Genomic DNA, 19,519 nt, shown 5'->3' with positions numbered 1-19,519 from the left:
TAGTTACATATGTATACATGTGCCATGCTGGTGTGCTGCACCCATTAACTCATCATTTAGCATTAGGTATATCTCCTAAAGTTATCCCTCCCCCCTCCCCCCACCCCACAACAGTCCCCAGAGTATGATGTTCCCCTTCCTGTGTCCATGTGTTCTCATTGTTCAATTCCCACCTATGAGTGAAAATATGCAGTGTTTGGTTTTTTGTTCTTGCGATAGTTTACTGAGAATGATGATTTCCAATTTCATCCATGTCCCTACAAAGGACATGAACTCATCATTTTTTATGGCTGGATAGTATTCCATGGTGTATATGTGCCACATTTTCTTTTTTATTTATTTATTTATTTATTATTATACTTTAGATTTTAAGGTACATGTGCGCAACGTGCAGGTTAGTTACATATGTATACATGTGCCATGCTGGTGCGCTGCACCCACTAAGTCGTCACCTAGCATTAGGTATATCTCCCAATGCTATCCCTCCCCCTCCCACCACCCCACAACAGTTCCCAGAGTGTGATGTTCCCCTTCCTGTGTCCATGTGTTCTCATTGTTCAATTCCCACCTATGAGTGAGAATATGCGGTGTTTGGTTTTTTGTTCTTGCGATAGTTTACTGAGAATGATGATTTCCAATTTCATCCATATCCCTACAAAGGACATGAACTCATCATTTTTTATGGCTGCATAGTATTCCATGGTGTATATGTGCCACATTTTCTTAATCCAGTCTATCATTGTTGGACATTTGGGTTGGTTCCAAGTCTTTGCTATTGTGAATAGTGCCGCAATAAATGTAAGTGTGCACCTGTCTTTATAGCAGCATGATTTATAGTCCTTTGGGTATATACCCAGTAATGGGATGGTTGGGTCAAATGGTATTTCTAGTTCTAGATCCCTGAGGAATCGCCACACTGACTTCCACAATGGTTGAACTAGTTTACAGTCCCACCAACAGTGTAAAAGTGTTCCTATTTCTCCACATCCTCTCCAGCACCTGTTGTTTCCTGACTTTTTAATGATCGCCATTCTAACTGGTGTGAGATGGTATCTTATTGTGGTTTTGACTTGCATTTCTCTGATGGCCAGTGATGATGAGCATTTTTTCATGTGTCTTTTGGCTGCATAAATGTCTTCTTTTGAGAAGTGTCTGTTCATATCCTTTGCCCACTTTTTGATGGGATTGTTTGTTTTTTCCTTGTAAATTTTTTTGAGTTCATTGTAGATTCTGGATATTAGCCCTTTGTCAGATGAGTAGGTTGTGAAAGTTTTCTCCCATTTTGTAGGTTGCCTGTTCACTCTGATGGTAGTTTCTTTTGCTGTGCAGAAGCTCTTTAGTTTAAGTAGATCCCATTTGTCAATTTTGGCTTTTGTTGCCATTGCTTTTGGTGTTTTAGACATGAAGTCCTTGCCCATGTCTTTGTCCTGAATGGTATTGCCTAGGTTTTCTTCTAGGGTTTTTATGGTTTTAGGTCTAACATGTAAGTCTTTAATCCGTCTTGAATTAATTTTTGTATAAAGTGTAAGGAAGGGATCCAGTTTCAGCTTTCTACACATGGCTAGCCAGTTTTCCCAGCACCATCTATTAAATAGGGAATCCTTTCCCCATTGCTTGTTCTTCTTAGGTTTGTCAAAGATGAGATGGTTGTAGATATGTGGCATTATTTCTGAGGGCTCTGTTCTGTTCCATTGATCCATATCTCTGTTTTGGTACCAGTACCATGCTGTTTTGGTTACTGTAGCCTTCTAGTATAGTTTGAAGTCAGGTAGCATGATGCCTCCAGCTTTGTTCTTTTGGCTTAGGATTGACTTGGCAATGCGGGCTCTTTTTTGGTTCCATATGAACTTTAAAGTAGTTTTTTCCAATTCTGTGAAGAAAGTCATTGGTAGCTTGATGGGGATGGCATTGAATCTATGAATTACCTTGGAAAGTATGGCCATTTTCATGATATTGATTCTTCCTACCCATGAGCATGGAATATTCTTCCGTTTGTTTGTATCCTCTTTTATTTCATTGAGCAGTGGTTTGTAGTTCTCTTTGAAGAGGTCCTTCACGTCCCTTGTAAGTTGGATTCCTAAGTATTTTATTCTCTTTGAAGTAATTGTGAATGGGAGTTCACTCATGATTTGGCTCTCTGTTATTGGTGTATAAGAATGCTTGTGATTTTTGCTCATTGATTTTGTATCCTGAGACTTTGCTGAAGTTGCTTATCAGCTTAAGGAGATTTTGGGCTGAGACAGTGGGGTTTTCTAGATATACAATCATGTCATCTGCAAACAGGGACAATCTGACTTCCTCTTTTCCTAATTGAATACTCTTTATTTCCTTCTCCTGCCTAATTGCCCTGGCCAGAACTTCCAACAGTATGTTGAATAGGAGTGGTGAGAGAGGGCATCCCTGTCTTGTGCCAGTTTTCAAAGGGAATGCTTCCAGTTTTTGCCCATTCATTATGATACTGGCTGTGGTTTTGTCATAGATAGCTCTTATTATTTTGAGATACGTCCCATCAATACCTAATTTATTGAGAGTGTTTAGCATGAAGGGTTGTTGAATTTTGTCAAAGGCCTTTTCTGAATCTATTGAGATAATCATGTGGTTTTTGTCTTTGGTTCTGTTTATATGCTGGATTACATTTATTGATTTGCGTATATTGAACCAGCCTTGCATCCCAGGGATGAAGCCCACTTGATCATGGTGGATAAGCTTTTTGATGTGCTGCTGGTTTCGGTTTGCCAGTATTTTATTAAGGATTTTTGCATCAATATTCATCAAGGATATTGGTCTAAAATTCTCTTTTTTGGTTGTGTCTCTGCCCAGCTTTGGTATCAGGATGATGCTGGCCTCATAAAAAGAGTTAGGGAGGATTCCCTCTTTTTCTATTGATTGGAATAGTTTCAGAAAGAATGGTACCAGTTCCTTCTTGTACCTCTGGTAGAATTTGGGTGTGAATCCATCTGGTCCTGGACTCTTTTTAATTGGTAAGCTATTGATTATAGCCACAATTTCAGATCCTGTTATTGGTCTATTCAGAGAGTCAACTTCTTCCTGGTTTAGTCTTGGGAGGGTGTATGTGTTGAGGAATTTATCCATTTTTTCTAGATTTTCTAGTTTATTTTCATAGAAGTGTTTGTAGTATTCTCTGATGGTAGTTTGTATTTCTGTGGGATCGGTGGTGATATCCCCTTTATCATTTTTTATTGCATCTATTTGATTCTTCTCTCTTTTCTTCTTTATTAGTCTTGCTAGCGGTCTATCAGTTTTGTTGATCCTTTCAAAAAACCAGCTCCTGGATTCATTACTTTTTTGAAGGGTTTTTTGTGTCTCTATTTCCTTCAGTTCTGCTCTGATTTTAGTTATTTCTTGCCTTCTGCTAGCTTTTGAATGTGTTTGCTCTTGCTTTTCTAGTTCTTTTAATTGTGATGTTAGGGTGTCAAATTTGGATCTTTCCTGCTTTCTCTTCTGGGCATTTAGTGCTATAAATTTCCCTCTACACACTGCTTTGAATGTGTCCCAGAGATTCTGGCATGTTGTGTCTTTGTTCTCGTTGGTTTCAAAGAACATCTTTATTTCTGCCTTCATTTCGTTATGTACCCAGTGGTCATTCAGGAGCAGGTTGTTCAGTTTCCACCTAGTTGAGTGGTTTTGAGTGAGTTTTTTAATCCTGAGTTCTAGTTTGATTGCACTGTGGTCTGAGAGACAGTTTGTTGTAATTTCTGATCTTTTGCATTTGCTGAGGAGAGCTTTACTTCCAACTATGGTCAATTTTGGAATAGGTGTGGTGTGGTGCTGAAAAAAATGTAGATTCTGTTGATTTGGGGTGGAGAGTTCTGTAGATGTCTATCAGGTCCGCTTGGTGCAGAGCTGAGTTCAATTCCTGGGTATCCTTGTTAACTTTCTGTCTTGTTGATCTGTCTAATGTTGACAGTGGGGTGTTAAAGTCTCCCATTATTATTGTGTGGGAGTCTAAGTCTCTTTGTAGGTCACTCAGGACTTGCTTTATGAATCTGGGTGCTCCTGTATTGGGTGTATATATATTTACGATAGTTAGCTCTTCTTGTTGAATTGATCCCTCTACCATTATGTAATGGCCTTCTTTGTCTCTTTTGATCTTTGTTGGTCTGTTTTATCAGAGACTAGGATTGGAACCCCTGCCTTTTTTTGTTTTCCATTTGCTTGGTAGATCTTCCTCCATCCTTTTATTTTGAGCCTGTGTGTGTCTCTGCACGTGAGATGGGTTTCCTGAATACAGCACACTGATGGGTCTTGACTCTTTATCCAATTTGCCAGTCTGTGTCTTTTAATTGGAGCATTTAGTCCATTTACATTTAAAGTTAATATTGTTATGTGTGAATTTGATCCTGTCATTATGATGTTAGCTGGTTATTTTGCTCGTTAGTTGATGCAGTTTCTTCCTAGCCTCAATGGTCTTTATAATTTGGCATGATTTTGCAGCAGCTGGTACTGGTTGTTCCTTTCCATGTTTAGTGCTTCCTTGAGGAGTCTTTTAGGGCAGGCCTGGTGGTGACAAAATCTCTCAGCATTTGCTTGTCTGTAAAGGATTTTATTTCTCCTTCACTTATGAAGCTTAGTTTGGCTGGATATGAAATTCTGGGTTGAAAATTCTTTTCTTTAAGAATGTTGAATATTGGCCCCCACTCTCTTCTGGCTTGTAGAGTTTCTGCCGAGAGATTCACTGTTAGTCTGATGGGCTTCCCTTTGTGGGTAACCCGACCTTTCTCTCTGGCTGCCCTTAACATTTTTTCCTTCATTTCAACTTTGGTGAATCTGACAATTATGTGTTTTGGAGTTGCTCTTCTCGAGGAGTATCTTTGTGGCTTTCTCTGTATTTCCTGAATCTGAATGTTGGCCTGCCTTGCTAGATTGGGGAAGTTCTCCTGGATAATATCCTGCAGAGTGTTTTCCAACTTGGTTCCATTCTCCCCGTCACTTTCAGGTACACCAATCAGACGCAGATTTGGTCTTTTCACAGTCCCATATTTCTTGGAGGCTTTGTTTGTTTCTTTTTATTCTTTTTTCTCTAAACTTCCCTTCTCACTTCATTTCATTCATTTCATCTTCCATCACTGATACCCTTTCTTCCAGTTGATCGCATCAGCTCCTGAGGCTTCTGCATTCTTCTCGTAGTTCTCGAGCCTTGGCTTTCAGCTCCATCAGCTCCTTTAAGCACTTCTCTGTATTGGTTATTCTAGTTATACATTCGTCTAAATTTTTTTCAAAGTTTTCAACTTCTTTGCCTTTGGTTTGAATTTCCTCCTGTAGCTTGGAGTAGTTTGATCATCTGAAGCCTTCTTCTCTCAACTCGTCAAAGTCATTCTCTGTCCAGCTTTGTTCCGTTGCTGGTGAGGAGCTGCATTCCTTTGGAGGAGGAGAGGCGCTCTGCTTTTTAGAGTTTCCAGTTTTTCTGCTCTGTTTTTTCCCCATCTTTGTGGTTTTATCTACTTTTGGTCTTTGATGATGGTGATGTACAGATGGGTTTTTGGTGTGGATGTCCTTTCTGTTTGTTAGTTTTCCTTCTAACAGACAGGACCCTCAGCTGCAGGTCTGTTGGAGTTTGCTAGAGGTCCACTCCAGACCCTGTTTGGCTGGGTACCAGCAGCGGTGGCTGCAGAACAGCGGATTTTCGTGAACCGCGAGTGCTGCTGTCTGATCGTTCCTCTGGAAGTTTTGTCTCAGAGGAGTACCCGGCCATGTGAGGTGTCAGTCTGCCCCTACTTGGGGGGTGCCTCCCAGTTAGGCTGTTCGGGGGTCGGGGTCAGGGACCCACTTGAGGAGGCAGTCTGCCCGTTCTCAGATCTCCAGCTGCATGCTGGGAGAACCACTGCTCTCTTCAAAGCTGTCAGACAGGGACATTTAAGTCTGCAGAGGTTACTGCTGTCTTTTTGTTTGTCTGTGCCCTGCCCCCAGAGGTGGAGCCTACAGAGGCAGGCAGGCCTCCTTGAGCTGTGGTGGGCTCCACCCAGTTGGAGCTTCCCAGCTGCTTTGTTTACCTAAGCAAGCCTGGGCAATGGCGGGCGCCCTTCCCCCAGCCTCACTGCCGCCTTGCAGTTTGATCTCAGACTGCTCTGCTAGCAATCAGCGAGACTCCGTGGGCGTAGGACCCTCCGAGCCAGGTGCGGGATATAATCTCCTGGTGCGCCGTTTTTTAAGCCCGTTGGAAAAGCGCAGTATTGGGGTGGGAGTGACCCGATTTTCCGGGTGCCGTCTGTCACCCGTTTCTTTGACTAGGAAAGGGAACTCCCTGACCCCTTGCGCTTCCTGAGTGAGGGAATGCCTGGCCCTGCTTTGGCTCGTGCTCGGCGCGCTGCACCCACTGTCCTGCGCCCACTGTCTGGCACTGCCTAGTGAGATGAAGCCGGTACCTCAGATGGAAATGCAGAAATCACCCATCTTCTGCATCGCTCAGGCTGGGAGCTGTGGAACAGAGCTGTTCCTATTCGGCCATCTTGGCTCCCTCCTCTGTTTTTTTTTTTTAACAGTTTCATTATGATATGTTTTTGTGTGGACTTGTTTAGATTGAATCTGACTAGAGACCTTTGGCTTTCCTGTGCATGTGTATTTTTTGAGTTGGAGTCTCACTATGTTGCCCAGATGGTCTTGAACTCCTCGGCTCAATTGATCCTTTTGAGTAGCTGGAATTACAGGTGTGCCCCACCACACCCAGCTCTGTACCTGGATAGTTACATATTTCCCTAGGCTTGGAAAGTTTTCTCCTATTATTTATTTAAATAAGCTTTATACCCCTTTATCTGTGATATCTGAATGATGAGAGAGGGCATCCTTGTCTTGTGCTGGTTTTCAAAGGGAATGCTTCCAGCTTTTGCCCATTCAGCCTAGTATTGGCTGTGGGGTTGTCATATATGGCTGTTATTATTTTGAGGCTTATGTTCCTTCAATACCTAGTTTATTGAGAGTTTTTAACATGAAGAGATGTTGAATTTTATCAAAGGCCTTTTCTGCATCTATTGAGATAATCATGTGGTTTTTGTCTTTAGTTCTGTTTATGTGATGAATTAAATTTATTAATTTGTATATGTTGAACTGACCTTGCATCCTGGGGATGAAGCCAACATGACCATGGTGGATAAGCTTTTTGATGTGCTGCTGGATTTGGTTTGCCAGTATCTTATTAAGGATTTTTGCATTGATGTTCATTGGGGATATTGGCCTGAAATTTTCTTTTTTTGTTTTGTCTGTGCCAGGTTTTGGTATCAGAATGGTGATGGCCTCATAAAATGAGTTAGGGAGGAGTCCCTCCTTTTCAATTGTTTGGAATAGATTCAATAGAAATGGCACCAGCTCTTCTTTGTACCTCTGGTAGGATTCAGCAGTAAATCTGTCTGGTCCTGAGCTTTTTTGGTTGCTAGGCTATTTGTTACTGCCTCAATTTTAGAACTTGTTATTGGTCTTTTTAGGGATTCAGTTTCCTCCTAATTTAGTCTTGGGAGGGTGTATGTGTCCAGGAATTTATCCATTTCTTCTAGATCTTCTAGTTTATGTGCATAGAGGTGTTTATAGTATTCTCTGATGGTTGTTTGTATTTCTGTGGGGTCAGTGGTGATATCCCCCTTATCATTTGTGATTGTGTCTATTTGGTTCTTCTCTCTTTTCTTCTTTATTAGTCTAGCTAGCAGTCTATTTTTTTTTTTTTCAAAAAAAAATCAGCTTCTGGATTTGTTGATTTTTTGAAAAGTTTTTTTGTGTCTCTGTCTCCTTCAGTTCTTTTCTGATCTTGGTTATTTCTTGTCTTCTGCTAGCTTTGGGGTTTGTTTGCTCTTGGTTCTCTAGTTCTTTTAGTTGTGATGCTAGGTTGTTGATTTCTAGCTTTCTGATGTGGGCATTTAGTACTATAAATTTCCCTCTTAACACTGCTTTAGCTGTGTCCCAGAGATTCTGGTACATTGTCTCTTTGTTGTCATTAGTTTCAAAAATAACTTCTTGATTTTTGCCTTAATTTCATTATTTACCTAGGAATCATTCAGGAGCTGGTTGTTCAATTTCCCTGTAGTTGTGTGGCTTTGAGTGAGTTTCTTAAACTTGAGTTCTAATTTTATTACGCTGTGGTATGAGAGACGATGTTTGTTATTATGTCAGTTATTTTGCATTTGCTGGGAAGTATTTTTCTTCTAATTATGTTTTCAATTTTAGAGTAGGTGCCATGTGTCAATGAGAAGAATATATATCCGTCATTTTGGGGTGAAGAGTTCTGTAGATATCGATCAGGTCCACTTTATCCAAAGCTGAGTTCCGGTCCTGAATATCTTTGTTAATTTTCTGTCTTGACGACCTGTCTAATATTGTCAGTGGGATGTTAAAATCTCCCACTATTATTGCGTGGGAGTCTAAGTCTCTTTGAAGGTCTCTAAGAACTTGTTTTATGAAGCTGAGTGCTCCTGTATTGGTGTATATATATATTTAGGATAGTTAGCTCTTCTTGTTGAATTGAATGCTTTACCATATGTAATACCCTTCTTTGGCTTTTTTGATCTTTGTTGGTTTAAAGTCTGTTTTGTCAGAAACTAGGATTATGACCCCATTTTTTTCTGTTTTTCATTTGCTTGGTAAAATTTCCCCCATCCTTTTATTTTGAGCCTATGTGTGTCTTTGCACATTAGATGGGTCTCTTGAAGACAGCATACCAATGGGGCTTGGCTCTTTATCCAGCTTGCCATTCTGTATCTTTTAATTGGGGCATTTAACCCATTTACATTTAAGATTAACATTGTTATGTGTGAATTTGATCCTGTCGTCATGATGCTAGCTAGTTATTTTGCAGACTTGTTTGTGTGGTTGCTTAATAGTGTCATTGATCTGTGTACTTCAGTGTGCTTTTTTAGTGGCTGGTAACAGTTTTGCCTTTCCATATGCAGTGCTTATTTCAAGAGCTCTTGCAAGGCAGGCCTGGTGGTGATGAATTCCCTTAACATTTGCTTGTCCTGAAGAGGATCTTATTTCTCCTTTGCTTATGAAGCTTAGTTTGGCTGGATGTTAAATTCTGGGTTAGAAATTCTTTTCTTTAAGAATGTTGAATATTGGCCCCCAATCTCTTCTGGCTTATAGTGTTTCCACTGAGAGGTCCACTGTTAGCCTGATGGACTTCCCTTTGTAGGTGACCTAGCCTTTCCTTCTGGATGCTCTTAGCATTTTTTCTTTCATTTAAACCCTGGAGAATCTGATGATTATGTATCTTGGGGTTGATCTTCTTGTGGAGTATCTTATTGGGGTTCTCTGGACTTCCTGAATTTGAATGTTGGCCTGTCTTGCTAAGTTGGGGAAGTTCTCCTGGATGATATCTTGAAGCATGTTTTCTGACTTGGTTTCCTTCTCCTTGTCTCTTTCAGGTACCCTAATCAGTCATAGGTTCAGTCTTTTTACATAATCCCATATTTCTCAGAGGTTTCATACATTCCTTTTCATTCTCTTTTTCTATTCTTGTCTGCCTGTCTTATTTCAGAAAGATAGTCTTCAAACTCTGAGATTCTTTCCTCTGCTTGATCTATTCTGCTGTTGATATTTGTGATTGCATTATGAAGTTCTTGTGTGTTTTAGCTCTGTCAGGTCAGCTATGTTTCTCTCTAAGCTGGATATTCTGGTTATCAGTTCCTGTATTGTTTTACCATGATTCTTAGCTTCTTTGCATTGGGTTGGAACATGCTTCTTTAGCCCAGTGAAGTTCATCATTACCCACCTTCTGAAGCCTACTTCTGTCATTTCAGCCTTCTCAGCCTCAGCCTAGTTCTGTGCCCTTGCTGGAGAGGTGTTGTGATCATTTGGAGAAGAGGCACTCTATGTTTTTGAGTTTTCAGTATTTTTGGGTTGATTCTTTCTCATCTTTGTGGGCTAATCTACATTCAATCTTTGAGTTTGCTGACCTTTAAGTGGGATTTTTGTGGGGTCTTCTTGTTGATGTTATTGTTGTTGTTGCTTTCTGTTTGTTTTTCTTTTAACAGTCAGGCCACTCTTCTGTAGGGCTGCTACAGTTTGCTGGTTGTGCACTCCAGACCCCAGTTGCCTTGGTCCCTCCTGCACCTAGAGGTATTACCAGTTAAGGCTGCAAAACAGCAAAGATGGCAGCCTGTTCCTTCCTCTAGGAGCTCTGTCCCAGGGGGGCACCAACCTAATGCCAGCCAGAATGCTCCTGTAGGAGGTGTCTGGAGACCCCTGTTGGGAGGTCTCACCCAGTCAGGAGGAATGGGATCAGGGACCTGCCTAAAGAAGCAGTCTGGCTGCCCCTTGGCAGAGCAGGTGTGCTACACTGACTGCCTGGACTCTCCAGAGCCAGCAGGCTGTAAAGAATAAGTTGGCTGAACCACAAAGACAGTGGCTGCCCCTCTCGATGGGGACTCTATCCCAGGGAGAGATCAGAGTTCTGTACATATAGCCCTGGCTGGAGTTGCTAAAATTTCTGCAGGGAGGCACCACCCAGTGAGAAGGGATGGATCAGGGTCCCACTTAACAAAACTGACTGGCCACAGTCAGGTATAGCAGTTGTGTTGCATTGTGAGGAACTCCTCCCCATCCCTGGTGCCAGCAGGCTAGAACAGCTGACTCAAACCACAGAGATGGCGGCCACTCCTCCCCCTAGGAACTTGGTCCATCTCAGGCTATCTCCAGCCTGCTGCCACTGGCCAGCTGGAATTCCAAGCCAGTAGGTCTTAACTTGTGAGGTGCCATGGGAGTGGGGCCCGTGGGATAACGCCACTTGACTCTTTAGATTCAGCCCCATTCCTAGGGGAGTGCGTGGACAGAACTCCTGTCTTGCTGGAATTCCTGAGTTGGAGTATGCAAAACTCCTCGGTCTTCCTGTGTGCCCAAGCACTCTGCTGAGGCTCCACCTGGCTCTGTGCTTCAGACCCAAGGCCCTGATGGTGTAAGCTCACAAGGGGATCTCCTGGTTCCTGGGTTTCAAAGATTAGTGGGAAAAGCGGCAGGGTCACACAATCACTCACTGCTTCCCTTGGCTGAGGGTGTGGGTTCTGCTGGATCCATGCCACTCCTGGGTGGTTGTCACCCCACTGTTTTTCCACACTATCTGTGAGGTTGAGCCACCTGCCTAGTCAGTCCCAATGTGAAAACCTGGGTACCTCAGTTGAAAGTGCAGAATTCACTAGCCATTTTCATTGCTCTTTGTGAGAGCCATAGATGCAGCTTCTTCTAATTGGCCTTCTTTGCCCCATCCCCCTGACTGTATATTTTCAAGTAAACATTCTTTGAGTTCATATGTTCTTCCTTCTGCTTAGTCAGTTCTGCTGTTGATGCTTTCTATTGCATTTTTCATTTCATTCATCCTATTTTTTAGTGTCAGAATTTCCATTTGATTTTTTAAAAATCATTTCAGTCTCTGTTAAATTTCCAACTTTGGTTATTTATTTTTCTGGTTCTGTTGAATTGTTTCTCTGTTTTTGTTTTTTTTTTTGACATTTGCTGAGCTTCCCTAAAAAACAATTATTTTAAAATATTTTGTCAGATAGTTCATAAATGTCCATTTCTTTTTAAGTTATTTATTTATTTATTTTTCTTTCTTTCCATTCCATAAGAAGCTGATTCCATTTCTGTAGAGTCAGTTACTGGTGCTTTATTTTGTTTATTTGGTGTTGTCATATTTCCCTAATTGCTTTTGATTCTCATGGCCATGCATTGGTATCTGTACATTTGAAGAAGAAAAGATATATTTCAATCTTTGCTGACTGGCTTTGTCTGAGAAAGCCCTTCATCCATCAGCCCATTTGGAGATTCTGGGTAGGCTATGTGGCATGGTTGTTTGGGGAGTTCTTGGGTAGGCTGGCTTGGTGCCTGCTGAGGGTAGGTCTGGTACCTGGGTCTATAGGGTATGTCCTGGAGCCTGGGTCCATGGGGGCTGGCTCAATGCTGGGGTGAGTAGGGATGAGCCTAGACCCTGGGTCTGCTAGAGCAGACCTGGACCCTGGATTTGCTGGAGCGTGTGGCTTCAGGGGCCAGCCAAGAGGGTGAGGATGTAAGAACCATCCAAACACTAGGCAGGCCTGAAGCCTGTGTCTGTTGGTGCCAGCCTGGTGCCTGAGTCCAAGGGTGCTGACTTGGCACTGGGGCAGGCATGAAGCCTGGAGCTCTGTGGACCAACCTGACTCTGGGTTGGTTTGGAATCTTTTAGTTCTTTGTATTTCTGTTTAGCTCTTTGAGCATATTTAAGATAATTTTTTAAAGTCTTTGTCTAGTAAGTCTAATTCCTGTGCTTTTGAAAGGATAGTTTCCATTTATTTTCTTCTTTTAAATGGGTGGTGCTTTCATGTTTCCTTGTATGCCTAGTGACTTGTTGTTGTTGTTTGTTGTTGAAAATTGAACATTTGAAAATTCAGCTACCTCTCTCAAACTCTGCAAACTGACTCTTTGTCAGGGAAGTTCTTTACTAATTAGGTGAGCATGATCTACTTAGTTTAAAGTAAAAGGGATTAGCTCAGAGTAAAAGTTGAAGGTTTCTAAGGTCTTTTCTGAGCACACATCTTGCCTGGGCCTGGGTGCCTTTTTCAATTCCTGGTTTACACAGCTGTTTTTTAATGTCCTGATCTCTCAAAAGAGTCTCATACAGCTACTGCTTGGGGCCTTTTACAGTTTACTATATATATATTTCTCATAATCTCTTGCCCAGAGGGTCTGCAGTCCTCTTGAAGTTTTCATGAATGGTACTTGCCACTTCTCTCCACCCGAAGTCTGAGTTAGGTGACTCGGAGACCAGTCCTTCAGGCATCCCCTAAACATCTCCTAGAATGTTGCAAATAAGGGTTGCTCTGTTCCTTTCAGTTTGAGGGGGGAATTGAAAACAGGGCTGCCACTTCCTCCAGACCAAGACTGCCATACTGGAGAAGTGGTCAGGCAAGGGCAAGTAAAAATGTCATGAAATTTTCTACTGTTTTGAATATGGCTTTTTCTCTTTTGGACATTTGTTTTTTCTAGACCTTTGACTGTTTTCCAGATCTCCTATAAGGTTATGATATTTGTCAGTTTCTGGTTATTTTTGATGTTTCTGTGGAAGAAAAGGGCTTTGAGCTTCCTAGTCTACCATTTTTCCCTATAAATATTCATGCACTTTGTTTCCCAAATATGGCTCAGTTGCTTGGAAATAGTTTGATTTTTTCAAGTAATCCTTACAAGCTTTATTAGGCAGACCCATAACTATTTAGGATTAATTTTTACTCACTACTAAGGTAAGGCCTTTGTTGCTACTTTACCCAGTGTCCCATTTATTATGATGTTTTCTACTCTTGCTGTTGGCATAGGCACTCTACCTGCCTCTATGCATGATCTCCGGTTATTATACCCTTATATTTTTCAAGTGTTGTTTTTTTTAAATCCCACCTCAGATACTTTTCTCCCATGCATATATCAACCAGTCATCTGGTGAATACCAGAGGGGAACTCTCTTCAAATCTCAAGAGTTCTCTTTGTGTCCATCTCTCTCTTCTCAGGTACTCTGCCCTGCAAATTCTAGCTGCCTAACCCTTCTGTGACTTGCAGCTCCATCTTCTCAACTCATGGAGACAGCAAGGTTTTGAGTTTCCTCTCCTTGCACCACAGCCTAGAAACTGTCTACGCTGTAAGCTGACATTATTGTAGAGCACACCTCGCTGGTTTCCCATCTCTCAGTGATCACTGTCATTTATTGATTGATGTCTAATATCTTAAGAGTCATTGTATGTTTTGCCTAGTTTTTTAGTTATTTCAGAGTAGGGTGTATATGCGCCCTCTTGCTCCATCTTGACTGCAAGTGGGAGTCGTAGAAGAGTTGTAAAATTGTTTTCCTATAGTTCTGGCATGATTTTAATTAGGGTTTATTCCTATGTATTTTATTTTTGCTATTTTTACTTTTAATGGCAAAAACTGCAATTACTTTTGCACCAACCTGATAAATGCTGTTTGAATCTATGTATAAACCTCTTAACCAGGAGGTTAATAAATAAATAATAATAAATAAATAAATAACTTCCATTTATTTTCCTTTGTTGCCATCATACGAACATAATAATTTTTATATCCTTCTTTCTATTTTTTCTCTCTCTTATTTTTCTTATCTAATTTTATTGTTTAATACAAGAGTTCACATGCTCTTGATTTTAATGGGTCTGTAGATATTGATGACTTTTATAATGAGACCTTTAAAAGTGTGTGTGTGTGTGTGTGTGTGTGCACTCGTGTATGTATAATCATATTAAGGATTCTATTTTATATTCAATTTCTATAAAGACTACATGTTGCATCCACTTTGGATAATAATGGGGTAACTGAGCCACATTAGCCCTCCTGTTGTAAAGAACTGTAAAATTGGGCAAAGTACATGCACAAACTGTTTGGACAATAAGCAGCCATGGACTGTGATCTCTTTACACAGGAGAAACACATAAGAAATGCTTCACAATTTCTGCCTGGGGGCATCTTGTAGACTACATGCAGAGAGGTAGGGGGTCCAAGCAGAGCACAGTTACATAGCCAAGCTTAGGAGGCAAAGATCAGCATTTCTGGCTGTTGAAGTAGGTGGAGTTTTCAGAGAAGGTTACCTGAGAGAAGGCAGCTGGGCAGAAAAAAAATCACCAGGAAAATGCATAGTGTGCCTATTAAGTCTCTGGCCAAATGGTAACAGAATGAGACCCTGTAAGGTTTGGCTCAGGTCACTTGCTGGAGAGCTGTGAACTGAATGGAATTTCTGGAGGTTTCACAGTGCTGCTAGAGTTAGGAAGTCCAAGTGGTCAAAATGGAAATACCTCATTGAACACTATGGACATGCAAAGGCCACACTGTAGGGTAGAACTACTTTAGACCTAGATAAGGGCCACTTTAGTCCCACCTTTACAAAACTTAGAAAAATCATTGAAAAAGATCAAGCTGATCTGCCAGTAAATTGTCTGCCAGAGCAAATTTCAATATTTTTAAAATGAGAGGCAGAGGCACAGGAGGTATAAGATTATCATAGAACTTCTTCTGTGCCATAAAGTCTAGAAGTACTCAAAGAATCATGAAGACATATCAAAAGGATACAGCAGCCATTGTAAAGAGGCCACCACTGATCAGGTTGGGGATAATTTGAGCATACAAATAAATAATGATAATAATGTATAGAACCCATTAAATAAAATAAGAATTAATTAGTCTGTACTAATGTAAACAGATATGGGAGAAGGGAAAGTTCTTTCTTACAGAAGAATGACAGTTTATAAATATAGAAGGAATTGACATTGGAAAATTTATAATGGTTGCTAAAACTAGTAGGTGAAAGTTTGATGAGGAACAGGATATTTTCATTGCCTCAGAGTATCTTCCCATAGGTTAAGGCATCACTTTAACCAAACCTAACATCATCAATACTAGAACAAATCAAACCATATGCCTCCTGTCTTAGACTATTCAGGCTGCTATAGCAAAATACAAACAAAACATTTATTTCTTGCAGTTCTGGAGGCTGGGAAGTTCAAGATCTGGGTGCCGGCATGATGGGGTTCTGGTAAGGGGCCTCTTCCAGGTTGCATACTGCCAACTTCTTGCTGTGTCCTCACATGGTGGAAGGGGCAAGACAGCTGACACCCATGCAAGGAGCCCTAGCCAGAGGGAAATCACCCATCCCAGTAGTGAGAATTTGAGTTCCAGCAAGCCTCGCCACCACAGGCTTAAGTGTTCTAGGGCCCTAAATAAACTCAAAAGGTGGTCTAGACCACAGGAACTGCAACTCTTAAGCAAATTCTATTTCTGAACTAGGCTCAGAGACAGTGGACTTGAGGGGCACGTGACCTACTGAGACGCCAGCCAGGGCATCTAAGGGAGTGCTTGCACCACCCCTCCACAACCCCAGGCAGCACGGCTTGTGGCTCCAAAAGAGAACCCTTCCTTCCACTTGAGAGGAGAGAGAAAAGAGGACTTTGTCTTGCAGTTTGGTGACCAGCCCAGCCATGGTAAGATAGGGCACCAGTCAGAGTTGTGAGGCCCCCATCCCAAGCCCTAGTTCCTGGACAACATTTTTAGACACAGCCTGGCCCAGAAGGGAACCTGCTGCCTTGAAGGGAAAGACCTAGTCCTGGCAGGACCCATAACCTGCTAACTAAAGAGCCTTTGGGCCTTGAATAACCAGCAGTAATACCCAGGTAGTATGCTGTGGGCCTTGGGTGAGACAGACTTGCTGGCTTCCGGTGAGACTCAGCAAATTCCCAGGTGTGGTGGCTATGGGGGAAAGTGCCTTCTGCTTGAGAAAAGTAGAGGAAAAAGTAAAGGGGACTTTGTCTTGCATCTTAGGTACCAGCTTGGCCGCAGGGGGATACAGCAGCAAGCAGGTGCTTGGGATCCCCAATTTCAGGCCTTGGTTCTTGGATGGCATTTCTGGATCTGCCCTGGGCCAGAAGGGAGCCTACTGCCCTGAAAGGTGAGTCCTAGGCCAGACAGCATTCATCACAAGCTGACTGAAGAGTCCTTGGGCCATAAGTGTACATCAGCAATAGCCTGGGAGTGTGGTGGCCATAGGGTGAGGTTCCTCTGCTTGTAGAAAGGGGAAGGAAGAGTGGGATGGACTTGTTCTTGTGGTTTGGGTGCCTGCTCAGCCACAGTAGAATAGAGTACCAGGTAGATTTCTAAGGTTCCCAACTCCAGGCTCTGGCTCTCGGACAGTATCTCTAGACTCACTGGGGGCTTGGAGGAACTTGACACCCTGAAGGGAAGGACAGAAGCCTGGCTGGCTTTAGCACCTGCTGATTGTAGAACCCTAGGGCCTTGAGCAAACATAGGTAGCATTCAGGTAATGGTTAGAGTGAGCTTTGGGCAAGACCCAGTGCCGTGGTGGCTTCATGTCTGACCCAGCACAGTCCCAGTGGTGGTGGCCACAGGGGTGCTTGTGAGCCACCCCCAGCCAGCTCATCAGAGAGAGAGAGAGAGAGAGAGAGAGAGAGAGACTCCATTTATTTGGGAGAAAGTAAGGGAAGAGAAGAAGAGTTTCTGCCTGGTAATCCAGAGAATTCCTCTGGGTCTTATTCAGGATTACCAAGGTACTGCTTCTACAGGTCTGCAAGAAGCACAGCATTACTGGGCATGGGGTGCCCCCTAATGCAGATAGAGCTTAGATCACAACACCCAAGTACTTTTGAAGCACTGCAAAGCCTTCTTAAGGCGGACAGGTACCAACAAGCCCAGATGGCAGAGACTACAATAAATACCTAACCTTTCAATACCGTGACACCAACAAATATCCACAAGCATCAAAGCCATCCAGGAAAACATGACCTTACCAAACAACCTAACTAAGGCACGAGGGACCAATCCTGGAGAAACAGAGATATGTGATCTTTCAGGCAGAGAATTCAAAATAGCTGTTTTGAGGAAACTCAAATAAATTCAAGATAATACAGAGAAGGAATTCAGAGTTCTACAAGAGAAATTTAACAAAGCAATTGAAATAATTAAAAAGAATCAAGCAGAAACTCTGGAGCTGAAAAATACAGCTGACATACTGAAGAATGCATCAGAGTCTTCTAATAGCAGAATTGATGAAGTAGAAGAAAGAATTAGTGAGCTTGAAGGTAGGCTATTTGAAAATACACAGAGAATACAAAAGAATAAAGAATAAAAAGTAATAAAGCACACCTACAGGACCCAGGAAATATCCTCAGAAGGGCAAATCTGAGTTATTAGACTTAAAGAAAAGATACAGAAAGAGATAGGGGTGGAAGATTTATTCAAAGGGATAATAACAGAGAAATTCCCAAACCTAGAGAAGGATACCAATATCTAAGTACAAGAAGGTTATAGAACACCAAGCACATTTAACCCAAAGAAGACTTCCTCGAGGCATCTAATGAACTCCCAAGGGTCAAGGACAAAGGAAGGATTCTAAAAGCGGAAAGAGAAGAGACACAAATAACATACAATGGAGCTCCAATACATCTGGCAGCAGACTTTTCAGTGGAAACTTTACAGGCCAGGAGGGAGTGGCATGACATAAAGTGCTGAAGGAAAAAAAGCTTTTACCCTAGAATAGAATAGCTGGTGAAAATATCCTTCAAAGATGAAGGAGAAATAAAGACTCCCAGACAAATAAAAGCTGAGGGATTTCATTAACACCAGACCTGTCCTGCAAGAAGTGCTAAAGGGAGTACTTCAATCAGAAAGAAAAGGACATTAATGAGCAATAAGAAATCATCAAAAGGTACAAAACTCACCAGTAATAGTAAGTACACTGAAAAATATTACAACTCTGTAACTGTGGTGTGTAAACTACTGTTATCTTAAGTAGAAAGACTAAAAGATGAATGAATCAAAAAAATAGTAACTACAACTTTTCAAAACATAGACAGTATAATATATAAATAGAAACAACAAAAAGTTAAAAAGCAGAGGGACAGGCCAGGTGCAGTGGCTCATGCCTGTAATCCCAGCACTTTGGGAGGCCCGAGGCAGGCAGATCACGAGGTCAAGAGATCGAGACCATCCTGGTTAACCAACATGGTGAAACCATGTCTCTACCAAAAATATAAAAATTAGCTGGGTGAAGTGGCGCATGCCTGTAGTCCCAGCTACTCAGGAGGCTGAGGCAGGAGAATCACTTGAACTAGGGAGGCAGAGGTTGCAGTGAGCTGAGATTGCGCCACTGCAAAAAAAAAAGCAGAGGGACAAAGTTAAGGTATAGAGTTTTTATTAGTTTTTTGTTTGTTTATGCAAACAATGTTAAGTTGTTATCAGTTTAAAATGATGAATTATAAGATAGTATTTGAAAACTTCATGGTGCTGGGTGTGGTGGCTCATGCCTGCAATCACAGTACTTTGGGGAGGCCGAGGTGGGCGGATCACCTGAGGTCAGGAGTTTGAGACTACCCTGGCCAACATGGTGAAACCCTGCTTCTACTAAAAACACAAAAATTAGCCAGGTGTGGTGGTGGGCACCTGTAATCCCAGCCACTCAGGAGGCTGAGACAGGAGAATCGCTTAAATCCAAGAGGCAGAGGTTTCAGTGAGCTGGGATTGCACCACTGTACTCCAGCCTGAGTGACAAAGCAAGACTCTGTCTCAAAAGTAAATAAATAAAATAAAAATAAAAAAATAAAAAATAAATGAAAGCTTCATGGTAGTAACCTCAAATCAAAAAACATACAATGGATACACAAAAAGTAAAATGCATAGCTTAACTGGGTCCTCTGCTTCAGTCTCTCACAAGCCAAAATCAAAGTATCAGCCCAGGGTCTGTGGTTTCATCTGAGGTTTCAACTGGGGAAGGTTCTGCTTCCAAGCTCACTCAGTGATTGTTGGCAAGATTCAGTTCCTCATGCTCTTTTGGGCTGAGAACTTCAGTTCCTCACTGGCTGTTTGACACAGGTCACCTTTAGTTCCTGGCCATGTGGGGCCTCTCCAGTGTAGCTGCTTCATAAAAGTGTGAACACAAAGAAGGCAATAGAAAGTCAGCTAGCCTCTCCCTTTCCCTCTCCCTCTCCCTCTGTCTCTCCCTCTCCCTCTGTCTCTCCCTCTGTCTCCCTCTCCGTCTCCCCCCTTCTTTCTTCGG

At 42.0% G+C, this 19,519-nt stretch overlaps 1 long non-coding RNA gene across 1 annotated transcript in view; it reads left to right on the top strand.

Moving 5' to 3' along the window:
• Positions 1 to 19,519, top strand: part of LOC129044655 (uncharacterized) — an 85,980-nt gene that overhangs the window by 7,953 nt on the left and 58,508 nt on the right. The window contains exons 3-4 of the long non-coding RNA XR_008504734.1: positions 15,742 to 15,935; positions 16,273 to 16,399. This is a non-coding gene — a long non-coding RNA (uncharacterized LOC129044655). The remainder of the gene's footprint in view (positions 1 to 15,741; positions 15,936 to 16,272; positions 16,400 to 19,519) is intronic.

The sequence above is a fragment of the Pongo pygmaeus genome, chromosome 13 (genome assembly GCF_028885625.2).
Source record: "Pongo pygmaeus isolate AG05252 chromosome 13, NHGRI_mPonPyg2-v2.0_pri, whole genome shotgun sequence".
In the NCBI taxonomy this organism is placed as follows: Eukaryota; Metazoa; Chordata; class Mammalia; order Primates; family Hominidae; genus Pongo; species Pongo pygmaeus.
This window is presented reverse-complemented; position numbering and strand designations above follow the sequence as displayed.